Here is a 20,346-nt window from a genome sequence, read left to right as displayed (position 1 = left end):
ACAGTCTGGTTACGCCAACGGTAATGCGGCGTAGATGGAGGGAGGGAGGGGGTTTTGGGCGCTAGTTGGGGCAATTAGAAGGAAAATTGAATATGAGTCATCGCACTGCCACACAGGGGCTTAAACGCTTCAACCGTCGAAGAGGAAATTACCTGGCTGAGAGGGTGTGACTGTTGTGTTTATGCGTGTTAAATGTAAAAACCCCATGCATATTTTGTCTACATTTCTAGATTTTTTACATTTCTGTTCATTTTTGTATTTATTTCACACTTTTATCCAACACACTGCTTACTTAATCCTTTGAAACCCCACTGGGGCACAGGTCATCAACAAGGGTCCTCCATCGTGCTCTGTCCTGTGCAGCAGTCTCAGTCTGGCCCCATGATCCAACACAACTTACTGAAATTTGTAAAAGTTCACATATATTTACCCCGCTTAAAGCAATTTGCTGTTTGTTTATAGTACAGCTACAATTTGTACAACATTCACATTTGACACTTTTATTCAACACAACGTATTTTTTTCTATTGTGATATGTCGACAATACTATGATCAACTATATATGAAGCTAGTGGTTGTACGTATATTTTTATTCAAAGTTTTCAAACAGTGTACGTATAGCTAGCACAGTTGTACATGTGCGCAATCGCTCAGTCTTATTTGAACTGTTTGTGTACGACAGACTTAAAAAAAAATTTCCAAACTTAATTTTGTATATTGTCACTTAAAGTACATCTGGTGTGTGAAAATGTACATATAAACTTATTTTAATGTTTTGGGGTTTTTGGCAAAGGATACTATCAACTATATTCAGCAAAGTCAGCAGTTTATTTGTAGCTGGCGCAATTGCACGTCAGCGATTGTGTATAGCCTTGTTTGAACCTGAAAACCAACGTGTGTTTAAATTTTTTTCCAAACTTGATTTTGACAATTTACAACTTATTTGACAACTTATATTCAACTGCGTATTCAGTAAAGTTAACAATTGTATGTATATCGTGACTCAAAGTACATCTGGTGTATGAAAATGTACGTATAACTTATTTAAAAACAATTTCTGTTACTATTTCGGCAAATTATACTATAATTAACTACATTCAGCAATGCCAACTTTGTTTGTATACTGTTGCTGTACATTTATTTGTAGTTAGCGCAATTGTACGTGAGCAATTGTGTGCAGTCTTGTTTCAACTGTTTGTGTACGACAAACTTAAAAATCAACATATTTAGAATTTTTTTCCGAAATTGATTTTTACAATTTACAAAAACTCATATTCAATTGCATTTTCAATAAAGCTAATAATTGTATGTATACTGCAACTCAAAAAACATCTGGTCTAAAATTTATGTGTAACTAATTTTTACTATTTTTTTTTTTTTTGTTACTTGTTTGGTAAATTATACTATAATCAACTGTATTCAGCAAAGCCAATTTTGTATGTATATTTTTGTTGTAAGTTTAGTTGTAGCTAGCTCAATTGCACATCAGCGATTGCATGCAGCCTTATTTGAACTGTTTATGTACGACAAACTTAAAAGTGAACATATTTTGAATTTTTTTTCCAAACTTGATTTTTACAATTTACAAAAACTCATATTCAATTGCATTTTCAATAAAGCTAATAATTGTATGTATACTGCAACTCAAACAACATCTGGTCTATGAAAATTTATGTATAACTAATTTTTTTTTTTTTTTTTTTTTGTTACTTGTTTGGTAAATTATACTATAATCAACTGTATTCAGCAAAGCCAATTTTGTATGTATATTTTTGTTGTAAGTTTAGTTGTAGCTAGCTCAATTGCACATCAGCGATTGCATGCAGCCTTATTTGAACTGTTTTACATTGCGACTCAAAAAATATCTGGTGCATGAAAATTTTCATATAATCTATTTTTATGTTGTTGTTTTTTTCTGTTACTCTTTCTGCAAATTATACTTTATTCAACTATATTTAGCAAAGCCAACTTTGTACATATGGTTGCTGTAAGTTTATTGGTAGCTAGCGCAATTGTACATCAGCGATTGCATGCAGCGTTATTTGAACTGTTTGTGTACGACAAACTTAAAAATCAACATATTTTCAACAGTTTTTTTTCCAAACTTGATTTTTACAATTTACGAAAACTTATATTCAGTTGCGTATTTAATAAAGCTAATAATTGTATTTATATTGCGACTCAAAAAATATCTGGTGTATAAAAATTTACATATAATCTATTTTTATGTTTGTTTGTTTTTTCTGTTACTCTTTCTGCAAATTCTACTATAATCGACTGTATTCAGCGAAGCCAACTTTGTACATATATTGTTGCTGTAAGTTTATTTGTAGCTTGCGTAATCGTAAGTAAACATTTGTGGACATTTAAACGTTGCACGAAAAACTTAAAAATTCTGTTTGTGTGCGACAAACTTAAAAATCCACATATATTTATTTTTTTACTCATGATTTTTACAGTTTATAGTAACTTTTTTTCAATTACGTATTCAATACAGTGGACAATTGTATTGTAAAGTGTATTTATTGATAAACAAAAGGTGTTGCTTATTATGTTTAAGTTTACATCACTGATTCATTAAGCTTTTATACAATACTTTTAGTTTTTATCCAGTACTTTTACCTTTTATCCAATCCAGTAATATTTACTATTTATCTTTTACACATTTAGTAATACAAACAACTATATTCATCAAAGCTAGTAGCTGTCCGTAAATTCCAAATGCACGTTTCTGTACCTAGTGAATCCGGTGCATGAGAATGTATGTGAGACATCATTTATGTGTGTGTGTGTGCTAGTTCTGTCTGCTCTTGCCCGGCGAGTTCATGGTGCGTAACACACCCCGGCAACCTCTGCAGCGGCCGCCGCACCTCTTTCATCTCCCATAATGCCCCTCTCTGATCCTCTGCCCGCTAGCGCTCACGGGGAGGGGCTGTCAGCCATGGCTGATTAGAGTGTGTATGTGTGTGCGTGTCGGGGAGGGAGGGACTCTATTTTAGACTCCAGAGATCGGCCAATTAATTTCTTCATTCATGTCTGATTGCTTTGCTCCGGCGTAACGTACAATTATTGTATTTGCCACTCAGGAGTAGCACTCCACGGCCTGGACACACACACACCTCCATTCAAAGAGATGCATACATCCACACACACACACACACACATATTAAGTAATTTGAGCACATGGTTTGGCTGTCGACCTGCCGCAGCAAAGCAGAGGTGAATACAAACATTACTTGTCTCTGTCGTTGAAGTTGAACGGCATTCATGTACATATTTAACTTTCCAAGTGAAATATTAAGAAATAACTTTCTGACTGTGCTGTTTTCATAAAGAACTTCTGCTACCTTGAATTTGCCTCTCATCAACTTAAATGCACATTTACACATTGATTTAATTAATTTATTTAAAATCAACTAAAACATACGTACTGTTACATTAAGCTTTAAATAAAACACTTTTAGTGAAATTTGTACTGTGTAATATTGTTTAAATTTCACAGAAATTTATTTATTTGTTAATTTATTTTCGTAAATGTAACAGCAAAAACTTACAGGATTTTTATGCAATTTGACTAACTTGATCTGTTTGGCCTTCTTGCAGTTGAAGGGACTTGTTTGCCAGTATCGCAAGTACCCACCACTGGTCCCAAAGCATTTGTACAAATCGGCTACACATGATGGTGAGTAACTTAAAGTATCGAACAAACTAACTAATTTTTCAGTAGCTAAAGTGAAAATAGCATCCAATGTAGCATCCAAATCATTTTACTGAATTGGTTTGGATGATTCAGTACCAAATAATTCAATGGTGATTTCTGAAGTTTAGTGTAGCAAAATTGTATTTTCTACTTTCATTAGTCACATTTAATATATGTTTGTTCAGTTTAAGTTTTCGGCAGCCAAATAGAGATTTTCATTGCTTTTTTGCCAGTTTCTGTCTTCCATTTTAAAGGTAAGTTTGTAGTTTTCAGTAACAAGCTACTTTTTCCCTCTGTTTCTCAAAACACCAAGTGGTGTTTTCTGGTTTTATTGGTCATAATTAGTACACATTTAATTGTTCAGTTTGTTTGCGCTTCCACCATGTTAACAGAGATTTTTTTATGTTTGTTTTTATGCCTGTTCCTTTGTTTTCCTTTTTGATGTTAAGTATATTGTAGCAAAATGGTGTTTTTCTAGGTTTTATTAGACATATTTAGTATAAATTTGTTCAAGTTTTCATAAACCTAATAGAAATTTTCATTGGTTTTGTACCATTTACTGCTTTTTAAAATGAAATTTATTGTGGCAAAATGATTTTTTTTCTGGTCTCTTTAGTCATATTTAGTATACATTTATTTGTTCAGTTTTCACCACTCAAATAAAGATTTTTATTTTTATTTTGTTGTTGTTTTCTGTTGTTTTTTGGCCAGTTTCTGTCTTCCGTTTTGAAGGTAAATTTATAGCACAGTTTTTAGTAACAACCTACTTTTTCCACTGTTTCTCAAAACAGCAAATGGTGTTTTCTGGTTTTATTAGTCATAATTATCATACATTTATTTATAAGTTTGTTTGCGCCTCCATCATGCTAACTATACAATAATTTTTATTGTTTTTATGCCAGTTTCTTTGTTTTCCGTTTTGATGTTAAGCATATTGTTGTTTTCAGGTTTATTAGACATATTTAGTATAAATTTGTTCAAGTTTTCATCAGCCTAATAGAAACTGTCATTGTTTTTGTGCCATTTACTGCTTTTTAAAATGAAGTTTATTGTAGCAAAGTAGTGTTTCCTGGTTTCGTTTGTCATATTTAGTATAGGGTTAGGGTTAGGGTTAGTTTATTTAGTTATATTTATTTGTTCAGAGGTTTTGTCACCCAAATAAAGATTTTCATTGTTGTTTTGCCAGTTTCTGTTTTCCGTTTTAAAGGTAAGCTTATAGCAAAGTTCAGTAACAAGCTACTTTTTCCTGCTGTTTCTCATCACATTAGGAAATAGAGATTTCCTTGGTTTTCCTGTGTTTTTCTATTTGAAGTGAAGTATATTAGCCAGATGGTGTTTTCTGGTTTTATTAGACATATTTAGTATATATTTATTTGTTCAGTTTGAGTTTTCATCACCCAAATAAAGATATTTTTTTGTTTGTTTGTTTTTTTGGAAGGTAAAATTATAGCAAAGTTTTCAGTAACAACCTACTTTTCCCACTGTTTCTCAAAACATCAAGTTGTGTTTTCTGGTTTTATTAGTCATAATTAGTATCCATTCATTTGTTCAGTTTGTTTGTGCTAACAGAGATTTTCATTTTTTTTCCCCCAGTTCCTTTGTTTTCCTTTTTGATGTGAAGTATATTGTAGTAAAATTGTGTTTTCTGCTTTTATTAGACATATATAGTATAAATTTGTTCAGGTTTGCATTAGCCTAATAAAAATTTTCACTGTTTTTGTGCCATTTACTGTGTTACCTTCATAGAATTACGTTTATTTTTGCAAAATGGTGTTTTCTGGTTTCATGATTCATATTTAGTATACATTTATTTGTTCAGTTTGAGTTTTCGTCACCTAAATACATTTTTCTTTTTTGGCCAGTTTCTGTCTTCCGTTTTGAAGGTGTTTATAACAAAGTTTTCAGTAACAAGCTACTTTTTCCCACTGTTTCTCATGCATTTTAAGAAAACCTATTTATTTTGCTGAATTTGTTCATAAGGACAGTACATTACCAAACAATTCAGTGATTCACTCGACTCCCACAAGGAAGTGTCTACAGTTCTGAAGTTTATCGTAGTGAAAAGTGTTTTCTGGTTTTATTAAAAACATTTAGTACAAATGTGTTCATGCTTTCATCAGCCTAATAGAAATTTTCATTGTTTTTGTGCCATTTACTGTGTCTGTAAAGTTTATTGTAGCAAAATGTTGTTTTCTGGTTTTATTAGTCATATTTAGCATACATTCATTTGCTCAATTTTTCAAGTTTTCATCAGCCTTACAGAGATTTCCATTATTTTTGTACCAGATTAATTAGGATTTAATTCATCCGCAGAATTCAATTATATAATCAGATATCTGGTTTTAGCTACTTTTTGTTAGTTCTTGTAAGTGCTTTTTTTCAAGTCTTGACTATAAATGATAAGTATTTTCAGAAGCTAGTTGGCAAAGTAGCGTCGCCAACACTGGTGTGCACACTTTCGGTCATAAACGATAAAGAGCGCGAGACAGAAACATCAAGAGAGACGGGAGAGTCTAAAATGGGCCGCCCGGCTTTGAAATTTGTGGGGCGAGACAGAAAATGTCAGGAAAGAAAAGATACAGAGACCACGAGCGAGAGAAAAAGGCATAAAGAAGCGAGGAGAAAAAACGCGACAGGGGAAAAACGTGTGCGATTATGTGAGAACAGGAGAGCCAGATCACAGACTACGAGCCCACTCTACATTCAGCCCGAGCAATTAGAGACCCGCGACCACAGACGAGAAAGAGAGAAAATTACACTTCCTCATTATTCAAATCACTTCTTAGAAAATGAGGCACGTCTCTCTCCATCTCTCTCTCTCTCCTTATCTCTTTTCTTCCCTCTCTTCTGTGCGCAGTGGCGGGGACGGCGGTGTTTGCGTTCCCTCTCTCTTTCTGCGAAGATAAGCCCCCGGAAAACGCTGTCATTACTGTCCCTCCTTCGCTCCCCCCGCAGGGTTAAATGATTCTCCTCGCTCTGTCACTCCACTCGTTTCTTTATCTATCACTTTACCAAACCCGAGTGGGATCGATACCCCTATCGACTGCAGGATGCTCTCTACACACCCGACTTCCTGCGGCAGGGAGGAAGAGAAGGAGGGAGGGAGAGCGAGGAGGTGAAGGGCCTTTCGGTTGGCGTCACTCAATCGCTCCGTTCTTAGAAATTGGACTTGGAAATGAGGCAGCCAGGAATAATAGCTCTCTCTCTCTCTCCCCGTGCAGCGGCGTATTAGCCGAGTTAGGCACCGGAGAAAGCTCTGACAGACGGATGAGATGCGTTTTGAGACCCAGGTCAGGTTGAAATCAAATGGGAATCCGGCGGATTGGATTGAACTGCACCTTTTTGCAATTCCCGTTGGTGTGTTTTCGGTCGAAATTTGCAATTTTCACAATTGCAAGATTTTGTTATGTTTACAAACCTGTTGTTTTCTTTACATCTGGGCAACAGACAATCCATCCCTTTAGAAGTCAAAGGTTTGCTGGATTGTCTCACAGTGTAAAGTGTATTGTTTAAAGGGATAGATATCGCTTTCTGACCCTGCATAGAGAGCAACACAACTGAAACGCTCAAGGACCAGAAAGGTAGTAAGGACATCGTAGTCCATGTGACATCATTTGTTCAACTTTAGTTTTGTGAAGCCACGAGAATACTTTTTGTGCGCAAAGAAAACAAAAAAAAAAAATGACTTTATTCAACAATTTCTTAATTTGTCGGTCTTAAACGTGTTGCTGTCTATGCAGGGTCAGAAAGCTCTCAGAAAATATCTTAATTTGAGTCACAAAGATGAACGAAGGTCTCACGGGTTTGTAACAACATGAGGGTGAGTAATTAATGACAGGGTTTTTTTTTTGTTTGTTTTTTGTTTTTTTTTTCATTTTTGGGTGAACTATCCCTTTAAGCACCCTAAATTTTTGGCCGGTCGACATAACATCTGACCCATATTCCAGCTCCTTCTGGCCAAGAACCACAAAACTATTGAAAATGATTTTTGGTAATTGAAGTAAAGCTGAAATAGAATACAATTTAAATATCCAGTGAAAAACTTATGTTTAACATCTTAAACGAAAATTGGAAATCTTGCCTTGGCAACTAAGTTCAAAGTACTAAAATTACTAGAACTAAATCTCAAAGCTGAAAGATGAAACTGAAAATCTAAAAATAAAAGCTATAAAACTATAAAGTATTAACAAATATTGTACACCATTAAAAAAGAAAGAAAAAAAGTAGAGTCAACTTAAAATAATTTGTTACCTGGCTGTCTTTAAAATTTTAAGTTCAGTCAACTCAAAAAAGTCTAGTCAACTTGAAATGTTAAGTTGTACTAAGTGAAAACTTATATATTTGAGTTGATTCAACTTAAAATTTTAAGACAGATGGGTAACAAGCCCAGCTTTTAAGTTTAACAACCAAATTTTTAGTTTAGTCAACTAAAATATCTAAGTTGTGACTTAGTACAACTTAACATTTCAAGTTGACTAAATTTATTTGAGTTGACTAAACTTACATTTTTAAAACAGCAGGGTAACTAATTATTTTAAGTTGACTCAACAAATTGTGTTTTTGTTTTTTGTTTTTTTACAGTGTAGTAGTCACTATTATTTTAAAAGCATTGAGATACTATTATAGTCTTTATTATTATTAATAAAATTCATATTACAACAAAAATGTAACTTAAATTACAACTGAAAATATGAAAATAAAAGTGAATTCAAAATATTAATAAATATTATAATAGTGTAATTTTAGTATAATTGAGACATTATTATAGATTTTATTATTTTTATATTTTCCATTTTTATTTTAGTAATTTTGTTGTGTGTTTCTGTCATTTCTATTACTTTTTGCTGTTTTTAAATATGTCTGTATAGATAAATTAAAATTAATTTAAATCTATCTGTACATCTATCATTTATCTATATAAAATTTTTTTTTTTTTCTATTTCAGTTTTACTTACTTTAGTACATAACAGCGTAAAGTGCTATCCTATCCTTTTAAGCACCCTATTTTTTGACCGGTCGACAACATCTGACCCATATTGCAGTTCCTTCTGGCTGGAGAACCACAAAACGAAATGATTTATGGTATTTGAAGTAAAGTTGAAACAGAATAACATATAAATATCCAGTGAAAAACTTACACATCTTAAATGAAAATTGGATATTATTATTATTATTTTTTTTAATGATTTTAGTTTTTATTAACTATCATAGCACTGGTTGAGGGTTTTTGTCTTTTTTCTTTTATTCCTTGCAATCTGTCTGCCCATTTTAACGAAGAACATCTCATGAATTATTCCACCGGACTACACTTGGAATCTCCTGGCTTGCTCGCCAAATCCTCGCTCGCGCCTCACATCTCTTTTAAAACTTTATTTCCTCCACTTTTCTTCACCTCTAATCCCTATTAGCCTCATTTTCGGCATTAGACTGAATACCTCATCCGTCAGTGTTTTTACATTTCGTTAAAATGACTAAAAGTTTCCCATCTAACGCTGTGGGTGCGCCATCTGAGATATTTCACCGGCCGCACACACACAAAAACCAAACAAACGGCTCACAACCGTCTATAAAAGCGTTAACCCCGAGCAGACAAAGAGAAATGGAGTGTGTAGCAGAGAAGAGAGAAATCATAAGTGTCTGGGAGATTTACTCGGTGTGTGTGTTTGGTCAGCTCTCAGGCAGGCCTGTTTGATGTGAATCTCCGATCGGGTTTCTTTTCATGTAGCCACAAATGCAGCTGGCGCACACACTCGTGCATCACTGCGGCTTTGAAGGCAGCAGATGCGGAGTTCTGACGGAGGGCAGGTGTGTAGCCCGTCTCTCTTGCTCTCGCTCTCTCTCTGGCGGTCCCGGGGCAGGTCACTGTAAAGGTCAGCGTGCCGGTGATGGAAAGGGACAGCAGCGTCTGTTGCCGTGGGGACGGACCAGACACGTTATCAGGTTAATGCCACACATCGGAAAGCGCGACCTCGCCTGCATTACGCACACACGTGTAGAAAAGCCAAGTGAGGCCGTGCGTCCTCAAGGACGGGTAGGACTTGTGAATCTCTTCGTTCATTGTCCGTCTTTGTGCAGTTACATAGAAAATATAAAGCAGAATGTCTGAGGAAGTTTCAATGGTGGTGGTTTTCAAAAACCTTGTGATTGTCTTTCTAAGAAACTTAATTGCAGATTTTTACTGGCAAAGCACCTGAATGTTTTAGGCTTCAGTGCTTGGGTTTCTTGAACTTTAGACCCTGTGGATGTCTGAAAAAGTAAACACTCCACTAGTTGTTTTAATTTGTCTACTAACAATATACATGGACCACAGGACAATTTAGTCTTTTCTCCTACCTCAAAGTCATAGAAATTGCCACCACTTTTATCATCTCACATGATTATAAGTATTTTGTGAGGGAGATTACATTTTGAATGTTTTTGGAATAAAAAAAATGTCTGCTCTCGTAGTCTTTTTAAGGCTTGTTTCACAGCTACAGTAGCTTTTTGTGTATCCTAAATACACATAATTAAATAATATATTTACATATTTGCGCAATGCGATTAAATTACAGTTCGATTGGAAATTATGCAGAAAAATTGTGTAAAAACCAATCATTTATTTATATATCACAGACACTTCAATCATATTTATGTATTTATTTAGTTATTTACTTACATGCTTCATTGGAAATTATGTTGAAAAACTGAAAAATAAACAAATAAATAATAAAAACAATTGAACATTCATTCATTCATTCTTGATTAAAATTATGCTGAAAATTTTGTACAACTTAATTTATATATCTCAGGTTTTTCCATCCATCCATTCATTCATTCATTCATTCATGCTTTGGAGGTAATTGAACTATTTATTTTTATATCTCAGGTTTTTCCATTTATTTGTTCATTCATTAATTCATTCATTCATTCATTTATTATTGATTGGAAATTATACCAAAAAAAAACTGGAAAAAAAATAAATAATAATTGAACTCTATATACATTTCAGGTTTTTCCATTTATTCGTTCATTCATTCAGTTCTTCGTTCATTCACTCATTCATCATTCATTCATTCATTCATTCGTTGTTGATTGGAAATTATGCCCAAAAATTTGGAGGAAAAGGTAATTGAACCATTTATATATTTCAGGTTTTTCCATTCATTCATTCATTCATTTATTCTTGATAGGAAATTATACCAAAAAAAATGAAAATAATAATAATAATAATTGAACTATATATATATATATATATGTGTGTGTGTGTGTGTGTGTGTGTGTGTGTGTGTGTGTGTGTGTGTGTTTGTGTGTGTGTTTGCATTCATTCATTCACTCATTCATTCATTCATTCTTGATTGGAAATTATGCCAAAAAATTGAGCAAAAAAAGGTAATTGAACTATTTATTTATACATCTCAGGTTTTTTCATATATCATTTATTCATTCATTCATTAATTCATTACTTACTTATTTAACTTATTTATGCATTCTTGAATTTTGAACTTGAAAATTATGCTGAATTTTTTTTTATTTATATATCTCAGGTTTTTCCACTCATTATCTATCTATCTATCTATCTATCTATCTATCTATCTATCTATCTATCTATCTATTTATTTATTTAGTTAATTAAATAATGCTGAAAATAAAAAAAGAGTAATTGAACTATTATTTATCAGGTTTTTCCACTTATTCATTCATTCATTCATTTAGCTATTTATTTATTGTTTGCTCATTTGTTTGTTTGTCATAATTACCCAACAAGGGTAAAATAGTAAAGATCCAAATATAACAGTCATTTAAAAAGTAGCAAATATAAATGATAAATGCATGGTAATAAAAAAACCAAGATGGTTTTAAAATAACTGTCAAATAAAAAAAGTTAATGAATTTCAATTTTTGTTTACTTAGGTGCCTGAAGTTTTCCATGTACCTAGGCTGCAATAATGAGCTCTGCTGTGCAAGAACTAGTCACTTAATGAACCAAAGTTTGTGAGGTTTGTACTTTATCATTGAAAAAAATGATTTTAAGACACTTGGTGAAAAGAAAAAAAAAAAATTAATTAATTAAAAAAAAAAATTCTTGAACATGCACCATGAAATCAGAATAGAAAGCTTGCATTCATCCCTGTGCACTTTGAGACTAATCTATATTCTCATTCTGGATAGCATTTGATTGGACAAAAATCTGAGAGGTGCAGGATGATGTCATCACAATATTTGCTCCGTTTCTATGGTCGGGAATATAGTTTGAAAACTCATTATTTGTGGCGCGGAAAATTACAGATTTTCACTTTATCTCTCCCCCTCTGTGTTCTCGTCGAAGCTCTCAGAAGCTTTTGCATTCTGCCATTTTTCTATTTCTCATTCTCGTGCGAACCCCGTCTTCCTCTCCTAATCGGTGCGCTCTTTATTTTCTCTCTCGCTCTCTTTCTCACTCTCTCTCTCTAACTCAAATTACACCCATTACGGCCCACTCTAGCTCTCCAGCACCTCTCTCCCTCCCTCTCCACACCTCACTGCAGCAAACACACACCGCACACACACATTCCGCGCAGCTTTTCAAGAAAGGCATCTATTTGTCAGCGTCTGTGTGGAGCTGAGACTGCAGGAGGCCTCCGTTTATAAAACGCACAGCTATCTGTTATACGGCGTATGTGTGTGTGTTTGACATAGAAGAAAAACAACAGAGAAACACAGAGAGAGTCAATATCACCAAACCTGTCAAGAACAGGTCCGACTCATATCTCACCACAAATTTAAAAAAGAAAGAAAGAAAGAAATTAGAAATTCTCTGAAAGATAATGAAGCTTGTTTTAGGACCATTTTGACATCCATCATACTATTTCCATTTTTTGGCGACATTTACAGTGATACTACCATGTTTTTTTTTACATTTATCATGATATTACCATGTTTTGTTTTGTTTTTTTTCCAACATTTGCCATGCTGTTGAAGTTTTTGGACCAAAAAAAATTACATTTACCATGCTTTTGCTGTTGCTTTGGACATTTACTATGTTGCTACCATGTTTTTTGGACTTTTAGTATTAGCATGTTTTGTTTTTGTTTTTTTTTTCAGACATTTGCCATGCTATTACAGTTTTTTACACAAAAGAGACATTTACCCTGCCATTGCTGTTTTGGACATTTACCATGGTACTACCATGTTTTTGGACTTTTTTCATAATATAACCATGTTTTTTCATACATTTGCTGTCATAGTTTTTACACAAAGAAAGACATTTACCCTGTTATTGCTGTTGTTTTAGACATTTACCATGGTACTACTACTGTTTTTTGTTGTTGTTTTTGTTTGTTTGTTTTACTTTTATTATAGTATTACCATGTTTTTTCAGACATTTGCCATGCTATTACAGTCTTTAGGCAAAACATAAATGACATTTACCATGCTATTGCTGTTGTTTTGGACATTTACCATGGTACTACCATGTTTTTTTTGTTTGTTTTTTTACTTTTATCGTAGTATTACCATGTTTTTTCAGACATTTGCCATGCTATTGCAGTCTTTAGACAAAACATAAGTGACATTTACCATGCTATTGCTGTTGTTTTGGACATTTACTATGGTACTACCATGTTTGTTTGTTGTTGTTTTTTTTTTCTTTTGTTTGTTTGTTTGTTTACTTTTATCATAGTATTACCATGTTTTTTTTTTGTTATTGTTTTTTTTTTTTTTTTTTTCAGAAATCCGCCATGCTATTGCAGTCTTTAGATAAAAAATAAGTGACACTTACTATCCTATTGCTGTTGTTTTGGACATTTACCATGGTACTACCATGTTTTTTGTTTTTTTTTTACTTTTATCGTAGTATTACCATGTTTTTTCAGACATCTGCCATACTGTTACAGTCTTTAGACAAAACATGTGACAAGTGACATTTACCATGCTATTGCTGTTGTTTTGGATATTTACCATGGTACTAGCATGTTTTTTTGTTTTGTTTTGCTTTGTTTTGTTTTGTTTTTTTTACTTTTATCGTAGTATTACCATGTTTTTTCAGACATTTGCCATGCTATTACAGTCTTTAGACATAACATAAGTGACATTTACTATGCTGTTGCTGTTTTGGACATTTACCATGGTACTACCATGTTTTTTTTTTCTTTCTTTTATCGTAGTATTACCATGTTTTTTCAGACATCTGCCATACTATCACAGTCTTTAGACAAAACATGTGACAAGTGACATTTACCATGCTATTGCTGTTGTTTTGGACATTTACCATGGTACTACCATGTTTTTTTTGGCTTTTATCATAGTATTACCATATTTGTTTTTCCAACATTTGCCATGGTATTACATTTACCATGCTGTTTTGGACAGTAACCATGATACTACCATGTTTTTTTTTTTTTTTTTTTTTTTTTTTTTTTAACTTTTATCGTAGTTTTACCTAATTTTTTTTTTTTTAGATATTTACCAGGATATTACCAAATTTTTTTTTATATATATTTTCCATAGTCTCGCAGACTTTATTTCACATAATTGCAACTTTAGATTTCACAATGTGACTTTGTCTTATCATAGTATTATATTTTTTTTATTGACCATTCTGTTACTGTTTTTTGGCTACATTTACAATATCTGTTTAAAAATAAATATTTCCATTACCGAAATCATCTGAACATTTTTTTTATTTTATTTTAATCTGAATTTATTTTCAAAATATTAATGATTCACAATATTGTAAGAAAGGAAGGAAAGGATGTGATGTGTGGCCAAGTATGGTGATCCATATATGGATCAAGTATACTTGGAATTTGTGCTCTGCCTTTTACCCATCCAACTCCACACACACAGCAGTGAGAAGTGAACACACACCCAGAGCAGTTGTGGTTTTGAGGGTGGAGGAAAGCTCTAGACATTCACTCCCCTCACTTACAATCCCTGCCGGACCTGAGACGCAAACCCGTGACCTTTAGGTTACAAGTATTTTTAATGGTACTAAAATAAAAAAAGGCTGTAATGCATCCTGCATAAACCAGTCTAAACTGGTTTCTGGCCTTGGTTACACTTGAAATTTATTACTCATAATTGGAAATTTATATCTCGCAATTGCAACTTTATTTCTCATAATTGTGACTTTTGCAGTTGTGACTTTAGTTTCTGTAACTGTGACTTTATGTTTCACAATGTGACCTTATATGTATTAAATGTAAAAATGTAAAGAAAACAATGGCAAAAAAAGCCTAATGCTTCTAAAAACTATGCTAAATTTCTTGTTTCTTTTTATTTTGGGGCCATATAAAAACGGAAATGTTCAGCCGAGATATCAGGAGAGGGTTCATGCGACTCACCCAGGCTGACTTTGTGTGTTACAAAGAACAGAGAGAAAACTTTTGAATGTGTGTTTGAGGGAAAGAGAGAGGGAGATTAATTGGGTGAGCGGTGAAAAGCTTTCAGCAGAGTCTGCCTCCATTAAGCTGCGCCGCCGTCCACCAATTAGATGGCAAAAGGAACGTAAAAAAGGGACGAGAATAATGACGGAGCGAGAGAGCAGAATGGATCGGCGGTTTCTTTGTCCTGAGTTTAACCGAATTAAAGAACAACAATTATATGAGACAGACAGACAGAGAGGCAGACGTCCCGCTGTGGGCGCTGCAACAGTACTAACAATCACGCACAAATACGCAAACACACAGCGATTCACAATGTACCACAGCGTTGACTCCTGAAGACTACGCAAGACTGAAGAAAATAGTACCCAGACCACATTAAATTTGGGTTCACCTGAACTTAGGATATATATGGAATATATGGAGTTTGAAGAAAGAGTAATTGCGATTTTGTTTTGCCATTGAAACCTTGTTTCTTGTCATTTTATCTCTTAACGTGACTGAATATTTCACAATTTAATTTTATTTCTCGTAATTTCTTTAAATTTCACAATATGCCTTTGTCTCACAATTGTGATATTGCGACTTTATATTTCACACTGTGACTTTATATCTTATAATTCTCATAATTGCACTGTTATATTTTACAACGTGCCTTTGTCGCACAGCTGCAACTTAATTTTGCATAATCGCGACTATATCTTGCAGTAGTGACTTTATCTCACAACTGAGATTTTTCAAAGTTTAACTACAGATCTTATAATTGCGACTTTATTTTACACAATTGCAGCTTTATTTCTCATAATTTCAACTTTGTCTCAGTTGTGTCTGTTTCTCATAATTGCAACTTTATATTTCACAATGTGACTTTATGTATTATCACTGCAATTTTATTTCTCATACTTGCTCTTTTATATTTTACAATGTGCCTTTGTCTCACAACTACAATTTTGCATAATTGTGACTTTATATCTCACAATGGTGATTTTATGTTTCTCAATTGCATTTTTTCCTTGTAAATACAACTTTATATTTCAAAGTCTGACTACAGATCTTACCAATGCGACTTTATTTCTCATACACTGTAAAAAATAAAAAACACAATTTGCTGAGTCAGCTTAAAAAGTTCAGACAACTAAAATAAGTTTAGTCAACTCGAAATGTTAAGTTGTACTAAGTAACAACTTAGATATTTGTGTTTGCTAAACTTAACAGATGGGTAAGTAACCCAGCTGCCTATCTAAGTTGCCACTTAGTATAATTTAACATTTTGAGTTGACTGAACTTAAATTTTAAGGCAGCCAGGTTACAAATTATTTTAAGTTGACTCAACAAATTGTTTTTTACAGTGTAACTGCAATTTTATATTTCACAATGTGACTTTATATCTTATAATTGCGACTTTATTTTACACAGTTGCAGCTTTATTTATTGTAATTGCAACTTTATATTTCTCAATGTGACCTTAGATGTCGCAGTTGTGACTTTCTCGTAACTGTAATTTTATATTTCACAATAAGACTTTGTCTCACAATTGCAACTTTGTCTTCGTTGTGTCTGTAATTTTTATATTTCACAATGTGAAGACTATTTGTCTTAATTTCACTTTAAAGTTCACAATGTACCTTTGTCTTGTAATTCTGACTTTCTCAAAATTGCAACTTTATTTCTCATATTTGTGATTTTATATATTGCAACTGTGACTTTTTCTTGTAATTGCAACTTTATATTTCACAGTTGGATTGCTAACAATTTTATATTTATATTTCACTTTATATTTTATAATGTGACTTTATTTATACTATTTTATATTTTGTGACTTAATTTCTTGTATTTTACAGTTTGGATCTTGGCAGCTTTATTTTAAAGTTCACAAACTTTGTACCTTTGTCAGCTGTGTCTGTTTCTATTAATTGCAACTTTGTATTTCACAGTTTGACTTTTCTCAAAATTGCAACTTTATTTCTCATATTTGTGATTTTATATATTGCAACTGTGACTTTTTCTTGTAATTGCAATTTTATATTTCACAGTTGGACTTTAGCTAACTGCAATTTTATATTTCACAATATCATAATTGCAACTTTATATTTTATAATGTGCTTTTGTCTCACAACTGCGACTTTATTTCCAGTAACTGCAATTTTATATTTCACAATGTGACTTTATTTCTCGTATTTCTATTTCTTGTATTTTACAGTTTGACTTCAGATCTTACAGTTGCGACTTTATTTCTAGTAACTGCAACTTATATTTCACAATGTGACTTTGTCTCGCAATTGCAACTTTGTCTCAGCTGTGTCTGTTTCTATTAATTGCAACTTTGTATTTCACAGTTTGACTTTAGATCTCACAATTGCAACTATATTTCTCATAATTGCTATTTTATATTTCACAATGTGACTTTGTCTCGCAATTGCAACTTTGTCAAAATTGCAACTGTTTCTCATAATTGTGACTTTATATATCATGATGTGATTTTGTATTTCACAATTATGACTTCATATTTCATTTTGACTTCATATTTCATTATGACTTTATTTTACATTGTGACGTTATCTCTTACCATTGCAAATGTCTCATAATTGTGATGCCATTTCTTGTAACTCCAAATATATTTCACAAGTTTATATATTACAAATTTGTCTCACAATTGCAATCTTTTTGTTCGCATAAGTGTGACTTTATTTCTGCCAGTTGTAACAGTATATTTCTGAATATGAATTTATTTCTTATTTTAAACTTTAGCTCACAATTACCTTTTTATTTCCTCCTCAGCCTGTATCATTTTAATAATTTTGCATATTGTTGCAGTTTATGATAATATTAAAACATTTCAATGTTTGAATTTAAGGGCATATGTTTATTATGTTTATTGATGTTAAACAGGTTATTGTAATTTTATTGCATCACCATCTTATGTCTAATGGAAAAACCAGTTGAGACTGACCGTAGTGCATTTATTGCTGTTCACAAATCTGCCTGTACTGTAGGTTGTAAGTTGAAGATTATTTGGGGTGAATACACAAATAAACATGCACAGACACACCATCAGGGCCATACAGATAGCAGACATGACAGAGCACAGGACGCAAACACACGTAGGGACACACTTCAGCTATTTATCAAAAACCTCTGGTTTCCATGGTTTCCTGTCTCTGCCCCTCCACTAGTGAATTCAAAGCTCTTAAAGAGAGAGAGGTTTTCTTAGTTCACTTTTTGGAGCACAAATTTCTACATTTTAAACATGTACCATGTTATTGCTGATGTTTTGGACATCTACCATATTACATTTATCATAGTATTACCATGTTTTTTTTGTTTGTTTGTTTGTTTTGTTTTTTGACATTTCTAAAGATATTAACATATCTAGACATTTTAACATATTTGGCATTTATCTTTGTGTTATGTTCTTTTAAAACATTTACCATGGTATTAGTACATTTTTTCGGCATTTAACATGTTTTCCCATGCTACTGCTGTTTTTTGGACAACAACATGGACATTTCAGACATTTACCATGCTGCTTCTGTTGTTTTGAAAATTTACCATGGTGCTGTCCTGTTTTTGGACACTTTTTATAGTATTATACTTTTTTTTTCAGACTTTTATCATGATGATACCATGTTTTTTATGTTTACAGTACAATTACAATCATTGTTTGTGGACATTTACAATAGTATTACCATGTTTTTCAGACATTTAGCATTGTGTTAACATGTTTTTAGACATTTATCTTAGTGTTATGTATTTGTTAACATTTACCATGGTATTACCACATTTTTAGACATTTAATATGGTAAAACTGTTTTACTATGCTATTACAGTTTTTTTGTTTGTTTGTTTGTTTGTTTTTGTTTTTTTGGACAAAAACATGGACATTTCAGGCATTTACCATGCTGCTATCCTGCTATCCAGACATTTATCATAGTATTATACTTTTTTTTTCAGACTTTTATCATGATAATACCATGTTTTTTACAGTACAATTACAATTTTGTGATTACAATTATGTTTACAGTACAAAATTACAATCATTGTTTGTGGACATTTACAATAGTATTACCATGTTTTTCATACATTTAACATTGTGTTACCATGTTTTTAGACATTTATCTTAGTGTTACGTTTTTTAAAACATTTACCATGGTATTAGCACATTTTTTCAACATTTAACATGGTAAAACTATGTTTTACCATGCTATTACTGTTTTTTGGACAAAAGCATGGACATTTCAAACATTTTCCATGCTTCGTATGTTGTTTTTAAAATTTACCATGGTGCTACCCTGTTTTTGGACATTTATCATAGTATTATACAATTGTTTTCAGTCTTTTACCATGGTGATACCATGTTTTTTATGTTTACAGTACAAAATTACAATCATTATTTGTGGACATTTACAATAGTATTACCATGTTTTTCAGACATTTAGCATTGTGTTACCATGTTTTTAGACATTTATCTCAGTGTTATGTTTTTTTAACATTTACCATGGTATTAGCACATTTTTGACATTTAACATGGTAAAACTGTGTTTTACCATGCTACTACTGTTTTTTGGACAAAAATTATGGACATTTCGGACATTTACCATGCTGCTTCTGCTGTTTTGAAAATTTATCATGGTGTTATCCTGTTTTTGGACATTTTATCATGATAATACTATGTTTTTTTGTGTGTATGTTTACAGTAAATTTCAATCATTGTTTGTGGACATTTTAAATAGTATTACCATGTTTTTCAGACATTTAGCACTGTGTTACCATGTTTTTAGACATTTATCTTGATGTTGTTATGTTGTTGTTGTTGTTGTTGTTTAACATTTACCATGGTATTAGAACATTTTGTCCACATTTAACATGGTAAAACTGTTTTATCATGCTACTGTTTTTTTTGTTGTTTTTTTTTGGGACATTTATCATAGTATTATGCCTTTTTTTTCAGACTTTTATCATGATGATACCATGTTTTTTATGTTTAAAGTACAATTATAATCATTGTTTGTAGATTTTTGCAATAGTATTACCATGGTTTTAGACATTTATCTTAGTGTTATGTCTTTTTTAACATGTACCATGGTATTACCACATTTTTTTTAGACATTTAACATGGTATACCTATGTTTTCTTGGACATGTATCATGGTACTACTATTTTGTTTGGACATTTTCCATTGCGTTACCATGTTTTTGACATTTACCATGAAGTTGCTGTGTCTTTTCAGACGTTTACTATGGTATTACCATATTTTTTTACATGGTGCCATGCTGTGGTATTTTTGCAATTACTTCAGAGTACTTTTTT

General features: G+C 32.4%; 1 long non-coding RNA gene across 3 annotated transcripts in view; it reads left to right on the top strand.

The window, feature by feature from the left end:
• Window positions 1-20,346, top strand: part of LOC127153848 (uncharacterized) — a 54,855-nt gene that overhangs the window by 9,340 nt on the left and 25,169 nt on the right. For all 3 annotated transcript variants that reach the window (XR_007825347.1, XR_007825345.1, XR_007825346.1), the window contains exon 2: window positions 3,604-3,682. This is a non-coding gene — a long non-coding RNA (uncharacterized LOC127153848). The remainder of the gene's footprint in view (window positions 1-3,603; window positions 3,683-20,346) is intronic.

The sequence above is a fragment of the Labeo rohita genome, chromosome 22, assembly GCF_022985175.1.
Source record: "Labeo rohita strain BAU-BD-2019 chromosome 22, IGBB_LRoh.1.0, whole genome shotgun sequence".
In the NCBI taxonomy this organism is placed as follows: Eukaryota; Metazoa; Chordata; class Actinopteri; order Cypriniformes; family Cyprinidae; genus Labeo; species Labeo rohita.
Note: the sequence above shows the minus strand (reverse complement) of the source record. Positions and strands in the feature narration are given on the sequence as shown.